Here is a 20,995-nt window from a genome sequence, read left to right on the forward strand (position 1 = left end):
AAAAGACTTCAAGGCTTTTGCCGTGCAGCTTTGTAAAAAAAGGGGGGGGGGATAATTGTGGATAATCAATAATAAATTATAAATTAATAACAAATTATCAGTGTTAATGCTCCCCTGGCAATTTAAGTATATTGCATATATTGTTGAGTACTCCATAGATACACTGTTCATTTTTGTACATATATAGCTTTTAATTCATAATTTGCAATTTATTAAATTGATTATGATTAATGCTTATTTGTTCTGATATACATGTTTTTTTGAGTCATTCACATCTCTCTCTTTACATATATATATATATATATATATATACACAATACACATATGCACACACATATATACAGAGAGAGAGAGATTTTAAATAGAACATCTAAGTCTGAGGTTGGATGTTTTGGGAAAGATGGCCACAAACCTAATAGAAAAAATGTCCATTTTTAAAGCTGTCAGCCATTTATTTTATTTTATGAACAAAACCCTTACTATGTTTATCTTTTATGGTCATTTTCAAATATACAGATGTCCACATGTTAAACGCACAAAAGCCAACTTTTCAGATGTCCAAACAGCTAGCATGTGGAACCCAACTACCTTGTCCGAATGGCTTCCCATCAACTGTTCATGGCAGGGGAATCCCGATCAGCTGAACCGGTTTCTTGGAGTTCTGCTAGCTCACCTAATTAGGGATCAGCTGAACCAGTAGGGAGAACTGCAATTCCTCCTTTCTCCCTCCGTCACACCCACTGATCCTCCCTGCCCCCCTCCACAGAGAGCTGCTGTCCTTCCAGCCCTACACCCCTCCCCTGACACCCCTGACATCCCAAAGATCCCCTGACACCCTCTGTACCTTCCAAAGAAAAATCAGCAGGAGGGAAGCCCATTCCCTCCTGCCGATGGTCGCCTCTTCAGAATGACAGGCCTTCCCCCTTCCAATGCATTTTGGGATAAAGTGGATTTGGCCTAAGGCCCTGATTGGCTCAAAATGTTGGGCGGGAGACGCTCTTGGCGTTCCACTTTAAAGTCTGATCGGTCGAGATACACCCTGAGCCAGCAGATTTGTGAAACGCTGGCCACCGTTGGTGTACCGATCAGCTGAAGATAAGTGGAAAAGTTTTTCTTCTATCTTTTGTTTTTCGCTAGCAAAGCACAGCATAAAGCTCTTATTTCACTGAAAGTTTTTTGCCAATGAGGTGACCGCTCAACCACCTTTAGCAAACCACTCTGGTGGAGGTGGGAGGGCCCTTGGCTGAGGCTATTTCCTTCAGTTTTAACTATTTAATAGATTATGCTGTTCTTACACTATACCATTGGACATTTCAGCATCAATTGTAATTGAAAGTGTTTACCATTATATATATTGCTTTTTCATATCCGAGTTATTCTTGTTATTATATACGGTTGAGTCACATTATTATGACAACCTGCTAATATCCAGAATCTTCTAATCTAATCTTCTATTTGTGCATCGCTCAAACCTATATAGGCTCAAGGCGACTTGGAGAGAGGAGAGAGGGGAGGAGAGGGTAGAGAATAGGGAGGTGGATAGGTAGGAGGGGAGAAAGGAGGAGACGGCATGGGAGTGATTCTATAAGATGCTGGGTGGCTGCTAGAGGTATCTGGAGCCATGCAGACTGCAGTGCATCTGACAGTTGCTGATGGGTATCTGGTAGTAGATTCAGTCATCAATGTAAATGTCACAAGAGAGCAAACTGTACAATATAGCTATATTCACAAGACCTCAAACGCCCAAGGCACTACTTTGGTTCTTTTTGTGCCCTTACTGGGGTGGTGTTGTTGGAAACCCAATGTATAATTTTATAATAAAGGCTGTTCCTTAGACAGTTGTGTGTAGTGACATATACAGAAAGAGCACTTAATTCCAAGCAAAAAATTTAAAAGAAGAGCACGTAGCTTTTGAGTAGACTTTTTTTTTTAACTTTATTTAAATCAACTCAATCTTTTCATAATTTTCTAAAACCTTTTGAAAATTTATCTCTTTTGAAACCTCTGTTATTACTCTTTTCAGTTCTTATATAATTGTTGTAAACCGAGTCGAGCTTCCTTAGGTTGTTGACCCGGTATATAAAGTTAAGCTTTAGTTTTGTTTAGTAACTAAAGTATACATGACATAGCAATAAGATAACATAAGCAACAAAGTGACGTGTACAACAACCTCGCTTACTATACAGGTATGCATCACAGTCTACAGTCGAACACCTATTCCTAACCTTCCCCCCTCCCCCCCAAGTCTGTGGAGCATGCATTATTCAGAGCTCTGAACCATTTTCATAAGGAAGCATATGCAGCCATTGAGGTCCCTCGCTGAGAACAGCAAAGACTCTACCAGCCAGCCATTTCCAACATGCTGTTAGTCCAGAGGCAGAGGACAGGAGGCTCCATGTCAATCCACTTATGTAGAATAGCTTTCTTAGCCAAAAGAATCCCAGCATAAGAAAACAGCATTCATAATCCTGATAGCCCTGGTGCTCCAATTCACTTGTCAGATCCAGAATAAAAATCCTTCAACAGGAGTGCCCACACATATTTGGCTTGCGAGCTACATTTAAAATGACCAAGTCAACATGATCTATCAACAATAAAATTTTTAAAAACACAAAGCACACTGTACGCAGAGAAAATGTTAATTATCATTTATATTCAGGGTTTTTTTCAAGCAGGTCAAGGCAGATGACTAAAATATGCAATGTCAACTCAGTAGCAACTACACAAAAATAGACAAATATACCCCTCCCCTTTTACTAAACTGCAATAGCGGTTTTGAGTGCAGGGAGCGGTTTTGAGCGCAGTGAGCTGCACTGAATGCCCCGTGCTGCTCCCAATGCTCATAGGCTCCCTGCACTAAAAACTGCTATGATGGTTTAGAAAAGGGGGCCATACTGCAAAATATAGATAGCAGATATAAATTCTCAAAACAGACACATTATGATCACTAAATTGAAAATAAAATCATTTTTCTTACCTTTGTTATCCTGTGATTTAATGAGTTTCTGGTTGCACTTCATTCTGACTGTGCATCAATATTTCTTCCCTTCTTTCTGCCTCCTGCATGCTTCCTCTCCTCCAGACCTCATTCCATTCCCCAACCAACATCTCTCTCTGTCCCTCCACGAGTCCAACTTTTTCTTCTTCTCTCCCTGCCCCCTCTCCTGTCTTTCTCTCTCCCTGCACCCCCCTTTCTTTCTGTCCATCTTTCTCTCTCCCTGTCCTCCATTTTCTTTCTTTCTGTCTTTCTCATCCATCCTCCCTGTCAAAGGTAAAGGCCAGGGCAGAGAAGCTGACATCTTGGAGATGGATGCATGGCTACGTGGATGGTGTCTTCGAGAAAGTTTTGGCTTCCTAGACCATGGGATGATCTTCCAAGGGCTGCCGAGCAGGGATGATATGCATCTATCAAAGAAGGGAAGAAGTGTCTTTGCCAGCAGGCTGGCTAATCTACTGAAGAGGGCTTTAAACTAGAAGTGATGGGGCAGGGTGATCAATGCTCCCAGGTGAGTATAAGCCCTCAGGTACGTAAATCACTGAATACCAGGGTATCAGGTATCAGGGAGGAGGTGCTGAATTGGTTCCGTGGCTTCCTTATGTCCCGCACTTATCAAGTACGTTTTAAATATGAACTTTCAGATACCTGGAGCAATCCATCCGGTGTGCCACAAGGGTCTCCGCTATCTCCATTGCTCTTCAACGTCTACATGTCCTCACTAGGCACACAGCTAACCCAGTTAGGGATAAAACTATTTAGTTATGCAGATGATTTTACGATCATCATCCCATTCGTTAATTCTATCTCTGAAATTATTCCTAAACTTCAGAAGCCATAAACGTGATGGAGCACTGGATGACAACCTTTAGGCTCAAACTTAATTCAGAAAAGACAACTTTCTTCGTTGCTTCGCCACATCCGCTTGACACCAAATCACCACTATGTATCAATAATCTTAATTACACTATCCAACCTACCATAAAGATACTAGGTGTAACTTTGGATCAGTGCCTAACCATGAGAGACCAGGTGGACTCCTTGATCAGAAAGGATTTTTCACTCTCTGGAAACTCAGATCCATTAAAGCTTATTTCGATAGAGCGGCATTCAGAACCCTAGTCCAATCCCTCGTACTGAGTCTACTTGACTACTGTAACATCGCCTATTTAGCAATTTCCCAAAAGAACATGCAGCGTTTACAATTGATGCAAAATGCAGTGGTCAAACTGATCTTTGGGCTGAGGAAGTTTGACCACGTAACACCCTACTATTGGCAGCTACATTGGCTGCCAATGGAGGCGCGCATAAAGTTTAAATTTGCCTGCTTCTGCTTCAAAGCACTATACGGACTTGCCCCTAAATATATAACTGACCTTTTCGTCTTCTCAGCCAACAGACATAAGAGAAGCTCACATTCCAACTTCGTTTCCCCCCCAGTGAGAGGTTGTAAACTGAAAAAACACCATGAACATCTTCTCTCGCACCAAGCAGCATCATGGGGTAAAGACCTAGAACAATTGCTTTCGCCCACTACTTATGAGGAATTTAGGAAACGTCTGAAAACACACCTGTTCCTAAAGTATCTAGACAACTGATCTCTCTCCCCTCTATAGCGATTAACTTGTTCTATTGATCACTCTCTCCTCAAAAATGGATTTCCTGTCCTATTAACCCTCTTTCTTCCTCCCCTCTTAAAGTCAATCAATTTGTACCTTTGCTTAATCTTTGTAAACCGCATAGAACTTCACAGTATTGCGGTATATAAGCTGTTGTTATTATTATTATCTCTACATGGATAGAAAAAGGGGGTAATGTCTGGAAAGCAGTACTAATGCTTGAAGTATCTATAATAATAAAATGGTAAGCGCGCATGCGCACTCTAAAGCCATGTTCCCTGTTCCGTCAGGATGTGGCCATAAGAGTGCGCATGCGCGCTTACTACGTCACCAGCCACCGATCGCCTCCACAAGCCGGCCAGCCGCCGATCTCCGTTCCTCCAGCGGGGGGGGGGGTCTCGGAGGAGAGGGATCGCGGCCGCTCAGCGCCCCCACTGAGGAGCCCAGCAACTTTCCGCCCCGGCTCTTAAACTGACCCTGCCGCCTGGGACCTGAGTCCTTTGCCACACCCGCCCCCTTCCCTTCCCATGGGCCCGACAACAAACCTGGCGATTCCAGCAGCGTGTGCAGCAGTCTTCACACGCTGCTTTGGGCCCTTCTACTGCCCTGATTTGCTCTGCCACGTCTCTGATGATGTCATCAGGGACATGCCAGAGTAAATCAGGGCAGTAGAAGGACCCGAAGCAGCGTGTGAAGACTGCTGCACACGCTGCTGGAATCACCAGGTTTGTAGTCAGGACCGTGGGAAGGGAAAGGGGGGTAGAGGAAACGCTAATGCTGCTGCACAGGGAACTGGTGTGGGGGGAGGGAATGCTGCTTTGAACAGACAGACAGACAGAGGGGGAAAGGGAGACAGAAAGAAAAGAAGAAAAACACAGAGGCAGGGAGATACACAGAAAGACAGACAGACAAAGGGGGCCAGAGACAGAAAGACAGTGGGAGTCGCGTCAGGAGGGGTGCGGGATGCGGCAGAGGGAACTTTTCCAATGGGTGCAACTGAGTGGCTGTCGGGAACCTCTGATCAGGGGCAGAGCAAGGTAAGTGTATCATAGGGATAAGAAGGAGGAGGGGGGGAGAAAAAGGAAGGGACGCCTACTGCTGGACGGGGGAGAAGGAAAGAGGTGCTGCTGGACAGGGGGGAGGTAAAACAAAGGGAGAAGGGCTGCTGCTGCATAAGGAGAGCAGTGAAGGGGTGGTGGTGGACACAGGGGAGGTAAAAGGAAGGGAGAATGGACAGGGGGAGCAGGCAAGTGGTGGTGATGGACAGCCAAGGAAAAAGAAAGACAGAAAGAAAGAAAGCGGCTAAGGAGAGAGAGAGAAAGAAATAAATAAAGACAGACACACACACATATATTCTAGCACCCGTTAATTTAACAGGCTATAAGACTAGTGAGAAATAAGATTCTAGATCTCGAAGCTGTGATGGAAGAAGAGGAGTTGGATATAGTGGCGATCACAGAGACATGGTTCACAGAGAACCATGACTGGAATGTAGTTATACTGGGCTATAATATGTTCAGGAAAGACAGGAAGAAGAGGAGAAGAAATAGCGTTATATGCTAAAGATCATATTAAAGTCACACAATTGTAGGATCAGCAGGGCTAGGAAGAGGCACCGTGGATCAATTGGGAAAGAGGGAATAGTGAATATATTTCCATTGGTGTGACATACAGGCCTCCTTCACAGACGGAAGAAGTAGACAGAGATTTAATAGTAAACATTCAGAATATATCTAAAAAAGGGGAAGTCTTGCTAATAGGTGATTTTAACATGCCAGATGTCTATTGTGGGGTCTTCTAGAAGTAGGGAGATTCTGGATTCTCTAGAAGGAGAAATGTTCCAGCAGTTAATAATGTAACCCACACAGGATGGGTTCATACTGGACTTAGTGCTTATAAATGGAGAAAGTGTTTCTGATGTTACAGTGGGTGATCATCTGGCATCCAGTGATTACCACATGGTGTGGTTTAATATTAAGATGGGTATAGAGAGGGCTCATTCAAAAGCAAAGGTTCTAGACTTTAAAAAACTAACTTTGTTCAGATGGGGGGTTTATGTCAAGGAATTATTGTCTGGATGGAAACATCTGGAAGGAGTGGAAATGCAGTGATCAAAACTGAAAGGAGCAATTGTAAGGGCGACAACTCTTTTTGTGAGGCAAGTAAGTCAAAGTAAGAGGAAAAGAAGACTGCTTTTGGTTCTCAAAAGTAGTAGCTGAGAAGGTAAGGAATAAGAGGTTGGCTTTCATAAACTACAAAAGATCACAGAAAGAGGAAGACAGGCAAAAATATCTGGAAAAGCTAAGAGAGGCTGGTCATGTAGTCAGGAAAGCAAAACAGGGAGACAAGACATTTTTTAAATATGTTAATGATAAGAAGAAGTGCAAAAGTGGCATTGTGAGACTCATAGGTGAAGGGGAGGAATATGTAGAAGCTGTAAAGAAAAGGCCAAATTGCTTAAGAAATATTTCTGTTCTGTGTTTACGGTGAAGCGCCAGGAGCAGGACCACAGAAAACAAATGTGAATAGGGATGGAGGAATAATAGACCCTGATCGATTTTCAGAGGGTTGTGTTGTGAGGAGCTAGCTAAAATATAAGTAGACAAAGCGATAGGTCCAGATGGTGTACATTTGAGGGTGCTGAAGGAACTTAGGGAAGTTCTGGTAGCTCTGCTGACTGACGTTTTCAATGAGTCTCTAGAGTGGGGAGTGGTACCGGAGAACTGGAGAAGGGCGGATAAGGTCCCTCTCCACAAAAGTGGAAGTAAGGAAGAAGTAGGGAATTACAGGCCAGTAAGTCTGATTTCTGTGGTAAGCAAATTAATGGAAACACTTTTAAAACAGAGAATGGTCAAGTTTCTGGAATCCTGTGGATTACAGGACTAGAGGCAACATGGATTCATTAGAGGTAAGTCTGATCAATTTCTTTGACTGGGTGACCAGAGAATTGGATAGAGGATGTGCACTAGATGTGGTGTATTTAGGTTTTAGCAAAGCCTTTGACAGTGTTCCACAAAAATGTCTAATAAATAAACTGAGTGCCCTCAGAATGGGTCCCAAAGTGATGGGCTGAGTCAAGAACTGGTTGAGTGGAAGGCGACAGAGGGTAGTGATCAATGGAGATCGCTCTGAGGAAAGGGATGTTACCAGTGGTGTGCCTCAAAGTTCTGTACTTGGGTCTGTTTTTTTAAACATTTTTATAAACGTTATTGCTGAAGGGTTGTCGGGTAAGATTTGCCTCTTTGCGGATGATACCAAAGTCTGCAATAGAGTAGATATGCCGGATGGTATGAATAACATAAAGAAAGACCTGTCGAATTTTTAAGAATGGTCTGAAATTTGGCAGCTAAAATTTAATGCTAAGAAATGCAAGGTCATGCATTTGGGCTGCAAAAACCCGAGGGAACGATATAGTTTAGGGGGCGAAGAACTTATGTGCACAACAGAAGAGCGGGACTTGGGTGTGATTGTATGTGATGATCTTAAGATGGCCAAACAAGTTGAAAAGGTGACAGCGAAAGCTAGAAGGATGCTAGGTTGCTTAGGGAGAGGTATGGCCAGTAGGAAAAAGGATGTATTGATGCTCCTGTATATGACTTTGGTGAGACCTCATTTAGAATATTGTGTACAATTCTGGAGGCCGCACTTTTAAAAAGATATAAAACAAATGGAGTCGGTCCAGAGGAAGGCTACTAAAATGGTATGCTGTCTTTATTATAAAAGTTTAAATTAGCCACATAATTTTTAGAGATATATAGAAAACTAATCACTGGTTCCTCAGTTTGCCACACTATGATAACGTATGGTAGCTGTCCTCATAGGAACTTTATAACGTGTATAGTTTTCATTATTTTTATACTTTTCTTTTCCTTTATTTAATAATTTATTTGTTTATAAGATACTTATGCCTAGTATAATAGCATTTATAGCAAAAGTGATGAAAATAACAGTCACTTAGCTTTTATCTGGCTCTGGGTCTAGCTCAATCCCCACCAATTTAAACTTTATTAATCTTTATTGATTAGTTCTTGAACCTTGGTGCACTATTTCTTTGAGTTTGAGTCTTTATTATAAGGCATATGGGGACAGACTTAAAGATCTCAGTCTGTATACTATGGAGGAAAGGCAGGAGAGGGGAGATATGATAGAGACGTTTAAATACCTATGTGGCATAAATGTGTATGAGTCAAGTCTCTTTCATTTGAAGGAAGCTCTGGAATGGGAGGGCATAGGATGAAGTTAAGAAGTGATATGCTCCGGAGTAATCTAAGGAAATGCTTTTTTACAGAAAGGGTGGTAGATGCATGGAACAGTCTCCCAGAAGAGGTGGTAAAGACAGAGACTGAATTCAAAAGGGCACATGGGAATCTCTTGGAGAGATAAAGAAATAATGGTTACTGCGGATGGGCAGACTAGATGGGCCATTTGACCTTTATCTGCCATCATGTTTCTATGTTTCATAAATGCAGATAAAAACGAATAAAGCTGTAAAATTTCACGTTAAAAAAATTTTTTTTTAAACCCATAAAAAAACTCTAGGGACTTTTATTTTGTCTCACCCTGTAGAATTTCCCCCAGTGAGGGTGAGCACATTTTACATTGGTCAAACAGTTTGTTTTCATGTAGATCACTTTGAAAATTGCCCTTACTTTGCATTGTTATCCATGGGAACTAGGGATAGGAAGGGCTTTGAGATGAAAGAAGGACCGACCATCTTTTTACCAGGCTGAAATCAGTGTATGTAGTGTTAAAGGAAACCTGCCTTTTCCAATGGCAAAAATTATTGGGTTGAGTGTAACAGTAGCACTGATGAATTTCAGTGACTGTTATCTTATTTTGCAAGAGGGCTAAAAGCAGTCCTGATTTCCACTGGCTGCTAGTACAGTTGCGGAAACACAGAGTTTCAACATTCAGCCCTGAGCCTTGCAAAATAACAATCCGTGAAAACTGTCAGCCCCATGAAAGGCAAAATACTAAAGTTACATATTATGTTGGATAAATGATTAGTAGAAATGCAGAATATGATGGCAGAAAAAAAACTCCATATAGTCTATCCAGTCTGCCCACCCACAACACCTACTTAGCTCTGCAATCCTCTTCTCTTCCTCTGAGATCCTCAGTGCTTTCTTGAATTCAGATATTGTCCTTCCACTACCACCTCCACTGGGAGGTTGTGTCATGCATTCACTAGCCTTTCTAAGAAGAACAACAGTATTTCCCTAGATTACTCTTGAGTTTATCCATTTTCACCTTCATCTTAAAAGCAGTGCCAGCCCAACCATTTGGCACGGAACCCATGCGGGATGAGGACATACTGGATTTATTGGGGCTCATTTTCAAAAAAGAAAGATGTCCAAGGAAAACTGCATATATTGGCACTTTGATGTTTTAATTGCCAAAATGTCCAAATGCCAATTTTCAAAACCAACTTCCTAGACGCCCTGCTAGGCTTTTTGTCCACAGTGCAAAGTTCAAGGCATATTATGGGTAGGATTTGGGTGTGGTTAGCCCTTGGACATCCAAGATGTCCAGGACAATATTTAGATGTCTTGAGCTAGACCTGTTTTAATTTTACTATTTGTTTCATATACCCCGCAAATGTCTACTAGGAATCATTGCAGTTTATATCAGATTACCCTCCACTTATATAAGATTACCCTCCACAAAAAAATTGCAAGCAAACTGTTCTGGACCAAATTTCTCAACCAGCTTCCCTCCTGTCCTAAGCCTGCTGACCCAGAATTCAACTGGCACAACTGGGTAAACCTCTCTGAGACTACCTATCGCTCCCTTGCCCCACTATCTACTAAAATTGTCTTCTACTCCCATAAGGCCCCTTGGTATCTTCTGTATCACAGAGAACTGAAGCAGAAATGTCAAGTACTGGAGCGTAAATGGAAAAAATCTAAATCCCCTGCGGACAGACAGTCTTGGAGGGACAATATTAAGTTCTACAATACAGTACTAAAAAAGCAAGGAAGAACTTCTATGGTGATAAAATCTCCAGATCCAACAACCAGAGTAGTGCATTGTTTAACATCTGGTGCTCCTTAGAGACGGTGTATCCATCACTGTTCAACCTGTAATAATTTTTCCCCCGTCCCCCCTTCTTTCTGATTCCTGTACTTTATCCATAACCAGGCATCTTAATTTGTCAAATGTGTGATTATATTGCAAACAATGTGCTACAAGTAGAGCCTCTTTGCATTACAGATGGAGGCATGATTTATGTTCAGCCATCCGGATTTTAAATTGTCTTGTGATCTTGCCTATGTAGATCTTTGAGCAAGGGCACTCAATCAAATATACCACAAACTCACTTTTACAGTTGGTTTGATATTGTAACATTCATGCCTCAAAGATCTTCATAGACAAAACCACAAGACAATTTAAAATCTCAGCAGCACCTTAACCAACAGTTCTAGCCTCTGGGCTTGCTTGTTCACAAACAAGGAAAAAAACCTCTCAGCAAACCTTCAGTTTCAATCCATATCAGTTTCCATGATATACAGGTTATTCCCAGAATCTCCCTCATAACAGTCCATGGCTTCTTCTGAGTCTAAATTCTCTTTATTGGAGGGGGTGCTAGAGAGTGCGACGAGGTATGGCCGCATAGTTCCTGTGCTCCGCCAACCAGTTATTAAAAAGAATTAATATCATTCATTTATATTGGCCTTTTTGTTTCCATTTAATCATTGGATGGCAGATCTACTTCATGGCTACTAATAAGTCGGGAAAGCGGAATAGTGTTGAACCTATTTTGCCGCAGAAACCTACACTGATTTAATCGGAGGGTGATGGCGAGGCCTTGCAGGCTGTGATGGAGGAACTAAAAACTATGCAGGATCTCATTCAAACCGCTGTTCAAAACACTGAAGATCTGAAAACTGATCTCACCTCTTTATCTACTGAAATGGCGGTTTTCCACTCGAGGGTTGATATTGCTGAGCAACGCGTTGAAACTAATGCGATGAATATTAAATCCCTGCAGCGCCAAATGAAAAAAATGGAGATCCTCAAACAGGAACTGGAGGACGCGCAGAATAGATCTCGGCGGAACAATTTTCGCATCCTTGGGATACCGGAGGGACGGGAAGGGCGTGATATGATCGCCATTCTGATGACAATGCTCCCTAAAATCCTTGATCTTAGCTTTAAATATGATCTCGAGATTGATCGTGCTCACCGAGTGCCGACGCACGTGGTTGATTCCAGCGCATGCTATCCTAGGCCCATAGTGATGAGATTGCTCCGGTATGCACAAGTGATGGAAATCATGAGACATGCTAAGATTAAACATCCTCTAAAATTTGATGGCTCATCAGTGATGATTGTGCCCGATTTGGCAAAACAGACTGTCAAGCGCCGAAAAGTACTTCTCGAGTATCGTCTTCGGCTGAAAGCATTAGGAGCAAAATTCGGCCTCCCTCTACCCTGCCACGATGCGGGTTACTCATAACAACTGCACAAAAAATTTTGTGAACCCCATCGAACTGGCTGACTACCTGGAGCGCCTTGCACCGAGTACCATAGATAAGACATGATCTCTTCATTTCAGTTATTATTCAACTTCTGCGGTAGATGTTGATATGGGGTACATGTACACTGTATACTTCATCTCATAGTTTGTTGTGTACACCTTTTCCTTTACTGACAGGCTGTTTGGCCTCTGAGGACATCCTCCTGTTGAGGTTACTTACTTTATTATCTAAACGCTAAGAAATGCAAGATCATGGGGCTCTCAGGGCTCAAGGATCTATCATACGAGGAAAGGCTGAAAAATTTGCGGCTGTACTCACTCGAGGAACGTAGGGAGAGAGGAGACATGATCGAGACGTTTAAGTATATTACCGGCCGTATCAAGATGGAATAAGAGATTCTCTTTCTCAAAGGACCCTCAGCAACAAGAGGGCATCCACTCAAACTCAGGGGCGGGAAATTTCATGGCGACACCAGGAAATATTTCTTCACCGAGAGAATGAGCTCCCGGTGCAGGTGATCGAGGCAAACAGCGTGCAAGAATTTAAGAGCAAATGGGATGCCCATGTGGGATCCCTTAGAGGGTTAAGCCAAGGGAACCTGTCACCAGGAGTGGGATCCCTAGGATAGTAGACTTGGGGGTGGGTCAGTAGAGTGGGCAGACCTGATGGGCTATGGCCCTTATCTGCCGTCATCTTCTATGTTTCTATTATGCAATAACCCTAGAATTAAAATACAAAACAATCTGGTCTCTTGGAAGATTTGGCAAGATTGTAACATCTGGACGGTGAACCAACTTTATGATGGTAAGCAATGGCTCACTTATGCTGACCTCTGTCGAATGTACAACCTACCTCTCTCGCAGTTTTTTCGATGGCTCCAACTCACCCATGCTATAAGGAAGGACCTTCTCTCACTATATGCTTGTACTGAATACCCCACACTTCTCTCCAACTGTGATAAATTCTCCTTTAAAATTCATGAAGTATCCTCATGGTACAAGTACCTTCAATTTTGCAAATTTACTCCTGACCGACATTTAAGAGAGATGTGGCAAGCAGAAATTAATCTAAATTTGGATGACAACAGTTGGAATGCTGTATGGTTGAATTGTGGTAAGATCCTTCACTCATCTTCACTACTGCAAACTGCATTCTTTACGCTTCACAAAGCGTACTGGACTCCACGTCTTGCAAAAATTGGACCCACATATCCAGATGCCTGCTGGTCTTGTAAAGCGAAAGGTGTCTCTCTCCGTCACATATTTTACGATTGTCCTCTATTAGAAAAATTCTGGAGCGGGGTATAGCGGACAATTACTGAGATATTATCACTCAAACAACCCCTTTCCTTTGCTATAATTATATTTGGATCCTGGGCGATCCCCTACCCTCTTACATATCACAACTCCCTCTTGTTACGAGGTTTATTGGTTCTGGCTTTGAAGGTGATACTAACCAATTGGAAAGACCTGTCCTCCGCCTCCTACTCTGGTTGGTGGATTTATGTTTCTACAATTATAAAATATGAGCGTATATATGCTGAGAAAACTGGCTCCCTCAGAACATTCAATGATGTATGGGCCCCCCTTATAGTGAAAGGTCACTTGGACACACAAAGTCAGAGGCGTGAAGAAAGTACAAGTTTTATTCACAGCATGCATGCTGTGAATAAAACTTGTACTTTCTTCACGCCTCTGACTTTGTGTGTCCAAGTGACCTTTCATTTGGCGCCCGAACAGGGACTTGAAGGTCTCTTGACCACTGGTTACTCGATTGGTCACTTGTTTCTGGTCCTACGGCTGATATGTCTGCTTAGCCGGCTGCCTTCCTTTTGGGGGGTTGGCAGACCTCAGGACGTTGGACCGCTTCAACTGACTTATCTAGTCTCAGTTTAAAGTACAAGAATCTGTATCTGTATCTGTATCTGTACCTGGAGTGGCCACTATCTGGTAAGTGGGGATTGATCATCCCTATCCTGTCTCTCGTCTCCTGCCTAGTAAGCCACGTGATCTGTCGCTGAAAAGTTGTGGGAAAGGGATTCTAGGAACTGTTATTTTCTGGTTGAGTAACTGAACTGAAATCTGTTGTGTTTTGTGTGTTTGAGAGTGTCTGAGACGTCCTTGAGGACGAAGCGAGTGTGGACCTGTTAGTACTGCGTTTCCCTAGTCCGGAGATGGGCGGGGCCAGGAATTCAGGGAAGTGTTTTTGTCCTCCATTGCACAATGGGGGAATGTCTGTCTACCTGTGGGGATCCCTTGATATGTTAGCTAATTTTAAAAAAGGAATTTGTCTTTGATTATACTTAACAAATCAACCCTTATTTGTCTGTGCCAGTTAGAATGGCCGATATTTGGTGTGGGCTGGCCCCCTCTGGATCCCTGGAAGAGGACATAACTCGTCAGGTTTTTATGCATTCGTTTGCTGTCAGTTCCTCTTCCAGTCAGCCAATTTTTGCATTCCAATGGGAAAACCCTTCCACTGGACAAACCTCCTAAGTAACCTGGACCCGTCTACCCCAGGGCTTTAAAATTAGCCCCTCTCTATTCAGCACTGCCCTTGCTTCAGACCTTGCCAAATTCTTCCCTTCATCTGATTCCCAAGTTCTGCAGTATCCCGGGTTCTTTATGACTTCTGTCTGTTCAAATGTATCAGTGAAGTTTAAACTGTCAGTTGTTCACAGCATGAGAGGAGAGTACTTTTCCTTTTGTGCTGATAAGGGCCATGAAGTGTGTAGCACTTCCAATGTGGTTTCTCCTGAAACAGATAAGTGGTTTTGCATTTGAAGTTTTTGGCTATGTTATAAAATGTATATGCATATTCAGAAATGCATATAAACGAAAAATATGATTTCTGGAACTTATATTCCATGCTAAAAAGAAGTTCTTTGTCCAAATTTAGTAGTTATTTGTCTAAATTTAAAAGTTCTGAAAAGGACTACATCTGTAATTTGATCTCTTTGATCTTTAAGCAACTCTCTCTCCTTTGTGAAATTCTGTAGGAAGGGGGAGTAAGTCTCTACTGAGACCCATGTTGATTGTAAAAAAAAATAAAAATGAACAATGTTTAAACTTGTGAGTACAGTAAAACTTTGGTTTGGGAGCATAATTTGTTCCAGAAGTATGCTTGTATTCCAGGGCACTAGTGTACAAAAATATACATACTTGTATTGCAAGCCCTTGCTCGTTTGGAACAGTCACTGCATTCCTGCAGCGTCATATAGAGAGGAACCATTGGCTCAGTTGTGAAAATGTGATGCTTCTATACTGTATGTACGTGTATTGCAAGACGTTGCTGGTATAGCAAGTTAAAATTTAATCATTGCTTGTCTTATAGAACACTTGCAAACCAAGTTATTTGCAATCCAAAGTTTTACTGTATATTCCAATCTTTGTTTTGTATTTCTATATATAAAAAATGTAAGTTTAGGTATAACAATGTAATTTTTAGGAATGCTTTGGATTGAAGTAAATATTTTTGCCAGTCAGCTGATAGTGAAGGGACTGCTGCTTTAGATAGCGCTTGTGTCAGACTACCCTGTTTAGTGGGTGGATCCAGAACTGCTTTTAGCTTAATTTTATAAGTCAGCTCTTTGGGGTAGGAACCTGATATAGAATAGGGATTGAGAACAATTCTTATGTGTTAGTACACATCTTAAGTTCAATTATTTTGTACCTTCTCTAATCTTTTGTAAACCACATAGCTCTTCACGGTATTGCGGTATATAAACTGTTATTATTATTATTTATCTGTCTTTCAGATAGTGGGTCTGCCTTTTAAATTTTCCTGTGACCATATTTACATTGATTTCAAGTATGCCTTCCTCGTGTCACCTACCTTGGCTTTCAAATCTCCAAGGGTACCAGGTCCCTTCCTACACCGAGGTCCAGGCTGTCTGTAGTCTCCCTGTCCCTGATAACTGCAAGGCTCTGAGCACCTTTCTCAGTATTGCAGGATACTGTCCCATCTGGATCCCTGATTTCTCTACTATTGCTCGTCCTCTGTATGATTCCACCAAAGGCGCTGACTCAGCCCCTTTTGTCTGGACCCAACTTCAGGAGCGGTCTTTTCGCTGTCTCCAAAAACTTCTGACTCAGGCCCCTGCCTTCTGGCCCTTCTGCCCAAGAAGCTGAGCTTTATGCCCTCACTTTTGCCCTGCGCCACTCTGCCTCTCAGTCTTGCAATATATATATACTGACTCCAAATATGCTTTCCTTAACTTGCATTCCCATAGGGCCATCTGGAAACATCGAGGTTTCTTTATAGCCTCCAGCCGCCTGATCCATCATGCTCCCCTCATTCTTGACCTTCTTGAGGCCGTACAACTACCCTCATGTGTTTCTGTTATGCACTGCCATGCTTACAGACGCGTGATGGACCTTGTCTCTCGTGGCAATGCCCTTGCCGACCGCACAGCCCGAGCTGCCAGTCTCTGCCCCCTCTTTCGGCTCCTCTGTATACAATCATTCCTTTTCTGGATTCCCTTACACCCCAGTACGCTTCTCAGGAACAGACTTGGGCATGCATTATTTTGGGCCAGTCTGTCCTGAAAGGGGGGTGGATACAAAATGCACCAATTCAAGTGCCAATCCAGACCCACACACTGATACTTCAAACGCAAGCACAGCACCCTCATAGTTATTCCTCAACACCTGGCCCTCACGATTGTCAAAAGATGCCATGATCTGGCACACTCTGGAGAACCCGCTATGAAAATTGACTCTCAAGAGACATTTCTTTATCAATCACCTTGATCAGCTAGTCCGGAATATGGTCCGACAGTGTGTTGTCGGTTCTAGAATAAAATTCCCAATCAGATGACTGCCACCTCTTGGATACCAACCTATTGGAACATATCCGATGCAGGTTCTGTCTGTAGATTTTACCCACATGCCCATTTCCCGTTCCCTCAGTCACTTCCTAGTCTTCACAGACACCCTGACTAGATGGGTCAAAGCCTTCCTTACTTGCACTGAACGTGCCAGAGACGTAACCAAACACCTCCTGAATAATTCCGTGCCTTGATCTCCTTGTTTTTATAGGCAGTGACAATGGCCCTGCTTTCATTGCCGATGTTGTCCAACAAATTGCTCAGGCCCTCCAAATTGAATAGAAATTATATGCTGCTTACCATCCTGAGAGCTCTGGTCAGGTCGAAAGAATAAACAGAACTCTTAAGACCCTTCTCACAAAATGAATTGAAGAAACGAATCTGTCCTGGCCTGTCCTGCTGCCTTCTGTTCTTTTTCAGATTAGATGCATCCCATCTAAGCCCCATTTGAGCTCATGTCCGGCCGGCCACCACCCATTGTGAACCCAGATCCTGGTTCCTTTGCTACTCTGGGATCAGATATCCTCCAGAGTCAGGTCCAGTCTTTAGCTAAAGCCCTTTAAGAGCTCCACAAATGGGTCCTGGAAAGGGCCCCACTATCGATAGCTACACAAGTCCATGGGTATGTCCCTGTAAATACAGTATGGCTAAAACTTGGAAGTCAGACCCCCTGAAACTTAGGTGGATAGGTCCTTTTACTGTAATAATTTCTTCTCTTACAGTTGTCAAGGTGTCCGGACATGAAACTTGGTTCCACTACAACACGGATCTTCAGCTGAAGCTTTCTAAGACCTCAAAAGTTCTGAATATTTACCACTGTACTTAGCAGGTGTTCTGAATATAATTCTTTATAAGTGTTTGAGTTTAATTGACTGCCTGTGGTTCACACTGCCTTTAGCAAGTGTCTTGAGTATAACTGTTTGAAGTTTTCTAAGTTGTGCCTGAAAGAAAAATGAGCTTCCTATGTTAGTATATATAGATATGATATTTGTGTTGCCCTCACTTATGTTTCTTTCTTCTGTATTTTGTACTTAACAAGTGCAGCCCCTTTGCCTGATGTTTGTTTGCATGAAGGAGTTAAGTACAGAAAGTGTCAAACATTTGAGGGTATTTTCTGTTTCCAACCTACTGGTGATGAAGTTTAAAAGTGGGCGGAAATCTGCATTGATGATGTTGAGGGTCCACTTATCAACTAGACTCTTATTGTAGACCCCACTCGCCTGGTGTCTTTGTATTGTGATACATGTGTGCTATTTGATGTTTCTCAAGGTCATGGTACTACCCCTAATTCAGTTTTGTGTGGCTCCCTAGATTGACAGCGTTATTATACCAAATGTGCTAAGTATATAGGTCTGTATAACCTGATGCCTTTAAGAACTGCCCCTATGAGGAAACCTTCACTAATGGTGGAGCCTGTCCTTTATGAGAAAGAATACCCCGTCTGCCTCCCTTACTATAGGTCCTAGCTCCGGCCCCTTGTGTACTACAGGCTACTGTAATCCCATGGTTTTCACTATCACTGACCCATATAACTGGAATGCCAATGTCCAAGTCCAGAAGGCCAGAGACTGCATGGCATTGTATATTGATGGTAAAAGGTGAGACCCAGGTACTGATGTATATGTCCGAATTGTATCCCACTCATGTGCTCCTGTCTATCACTCTGTGGTGTTTCCCCAGTTTTATGAAATTATGAAAGTAGATACTAATATCCTGTAATCACTAGAAATCTGTTTATATAGTTTGCTGAAACTATAGGTCAGACTCTTAATGTTAGCAATTATTTTGTATGAGGAGGGACTGGTATGGGAGAACAGTGGCTATGGGAGGCAATGCAGCTGGACATGTTAAACCTGACTTCACAGACCCTCACTTTTACGTCAGGTCCACGACCTTCACGATGGGCCTTGTGAACCTCCATTGTTGCTTCCCACTGTCTTCAGCCCTTCAGACACTGCTTAATGGAACTTCCTATGAATTATGGTCAGCTCCTGATAGTTGATATTGGCTCTGTGATCCGTTTGCCTACTCTTGGTTGCCTGCTTAATGGACTGGTACATGTGTGCTTTGCATGATCCGTCCCAGCTTCTTCCTGTTACCGCTGGCCGATGGTGAACACCTGGGAGCCCCTGTATTCAACACCAGAGGTCGCCAAAAGCGGTCTACTTCCACCAATTCCCTTAAAATAGGTGAATGGGGTGATGACTGGCCTGCAGAACGGATCATTGCTGCTTATGGACCTGCCACATGGACCGAGGATGACACCTGGGGCTATCGGACCCCAATCTATATGCTGAACTGCATTATTTGTCTATAAGCTGTACTTGAACTGATAACCAATGAGACCTCCCGAGCTTTGAGTACCATTGGCAGAGCGAATGCTAAAATGTGCACTGCTATTTATCAGAATCGTCTAGCTTTGGACTATTTACTAGCTGCTGTGCCTGTGATAAATTCAACCTCTCCAAATGCTGCCTTGAACTTGAGTAAAGTGATTGAGAACGATGTGGATCATATCACCAAACTGGCTCATGTTCCTGACCAGACCTGGCGTGACCTTACTGCAGACTGGATCTCTGGTACCTTCAGCTCCTGGTTGCCCTCTGGTTCAGCATTGAAGATCATCTTGCTGGTTGCTGCCCTGTCTTCTCTGCTCCTTTGCTGCCTGCCCTGTATGGTCCCCATAGCCATAAAGCTGCTCCACTGAACTATGGACTCTGTTGTCAAACGTTCCACTGCTGCATTGGCCCTCTCCCAGTATCGTCCCTTACCCACTGGGGACCCCGACTTTCCTGACCCCTAACTTTATTTTGTCAGGCTTGGCTCCTTAGGTACGCCAGCCTGAAAGGGGGGAATGTAGGGTCATGAAATAGTTAACTGTTGTTTAAAATATTGCTCTGGCCTACATAGCTGAAAACAGTGTATAATCTATTGACTGCATCTGCCTAAAATGTATGTCCCTACCTTACCACATTGTAAGCTGAATAGATAAGAGTTTGAGCCATGATGTACCCTGCCCTTCTGTACATTTAACTGTAAGAGTTAGATAGGTGTCCTTCTAGTGACCTGCTAGTGTGAGCTTAGAACCAATGAGTGTTAAGAAAAGTAACACGTGAAAAGCTTTTTCTAGAATTCAGTTGTATAGCCAGAAAAATGAATAAATATCTCTGTAACTTCCTGGTTTCGGCACTTCTGAGCCAGCTTGGAGCTCAGGGGTCCAGCATGCATGCTGTGAATAAAACTTGTACTTTCTTCACACCTCTGACTTTGTGTGTCCAAGTGACCTTTCAATAGAATATTGCTGTGTAGGCCCCAATGATTTCATCCCTTGACACTACATTGATTTTCATAATTCTAATGTTCCTTACCATCAAGTGTATCATATGTGCTACTTGTTACAGTTCTATCTCATCTATATGACATATACAGGTATATTGCAATCCTTTATTTATCATTCTTTCTTGATCATATGTAACTTGGCTAATTGATCTGGGATTTACTTTTGTTATGCTCTGGACGTTGGCTTTATTTTTCCTTGCTTATCTACGGTTGATGTTCTCACTGTTTATTCTGTTTATTGTTGTACTTCATTGTACTACTAAATACCAATAAACATATTGAACACAATAAATTCTCTTTATTCTCAGAAGTTTCATAAAGCTCATCATTTAGCATTTCAAAATAATTATGAGTAGATCTGACCTGTATGTTTGGCTGAGGCAAGCTGGTCCTAGGAACTGGTCTGGCTTCTTCATAAGATTTCCTTTCCAGCTTGGGTTGATTCAGTGGTTGCTTGTCTTGTGAGCACTGCTGCTGGCCCTTATAAGCCTCCTGATAACAAGCTGCAGGTGTGGCTTGTTTCTGGCTAAATTGGTGCCTAGAATGTTCCTGGTGTTGATCTAAACTGGGTCCCCCATGAATGTTGTGAGTTACCCCATATACATTCCCCCTATGAACAATATTCCCAGCACTGTTGGTTCCACCTGCCTCTTGTTCCCCATTCCATAAATTAGGTGAAAATAAATGGGTATTATGCTGCTTTTTACTAAACCTTCCCTAACTGGTTCTAGTT

General features: G+C 42.6%; 1 protein-coding gene across 1 annotated transcript in view; it reads right to left on the minus strand.

Annotated features, from left to right (window-relative positions):
- Nucleotides 1-20,710, minus strand: part of LOC117345516 (chemokine-like receptor 1) — a 32,196-nt gene extending 11,486 nt beyond the window's left edge. The window contains exon 1 of the mRNA XM_033914280.1: nucleotides 20,626-20,710. The gene's annotated coding sequence lies outside the window, so the exon portion shown is untranslated. The remainder of the gene's footprint in view (nucleotides 1-20,625) is intronic.
- Between the last annotated feature and the right edge of the window lie 285 nt (nucleotides 20,711-20,995).

Source organism: Geotrypetes seraphini, chromosome 11, assembly GCF_902459505.1.
Source record: "Geotrypetes seraphini chromosome 11, aGeoSer1.1, whole genome shotgun sequence".
Lineage (NCBI taxonomy): Eukaryota > Metazoa > Chordata > Amphibia > Gymnophiona > Dermophiidae > Geotrypetes > Geotrypetes seraphini.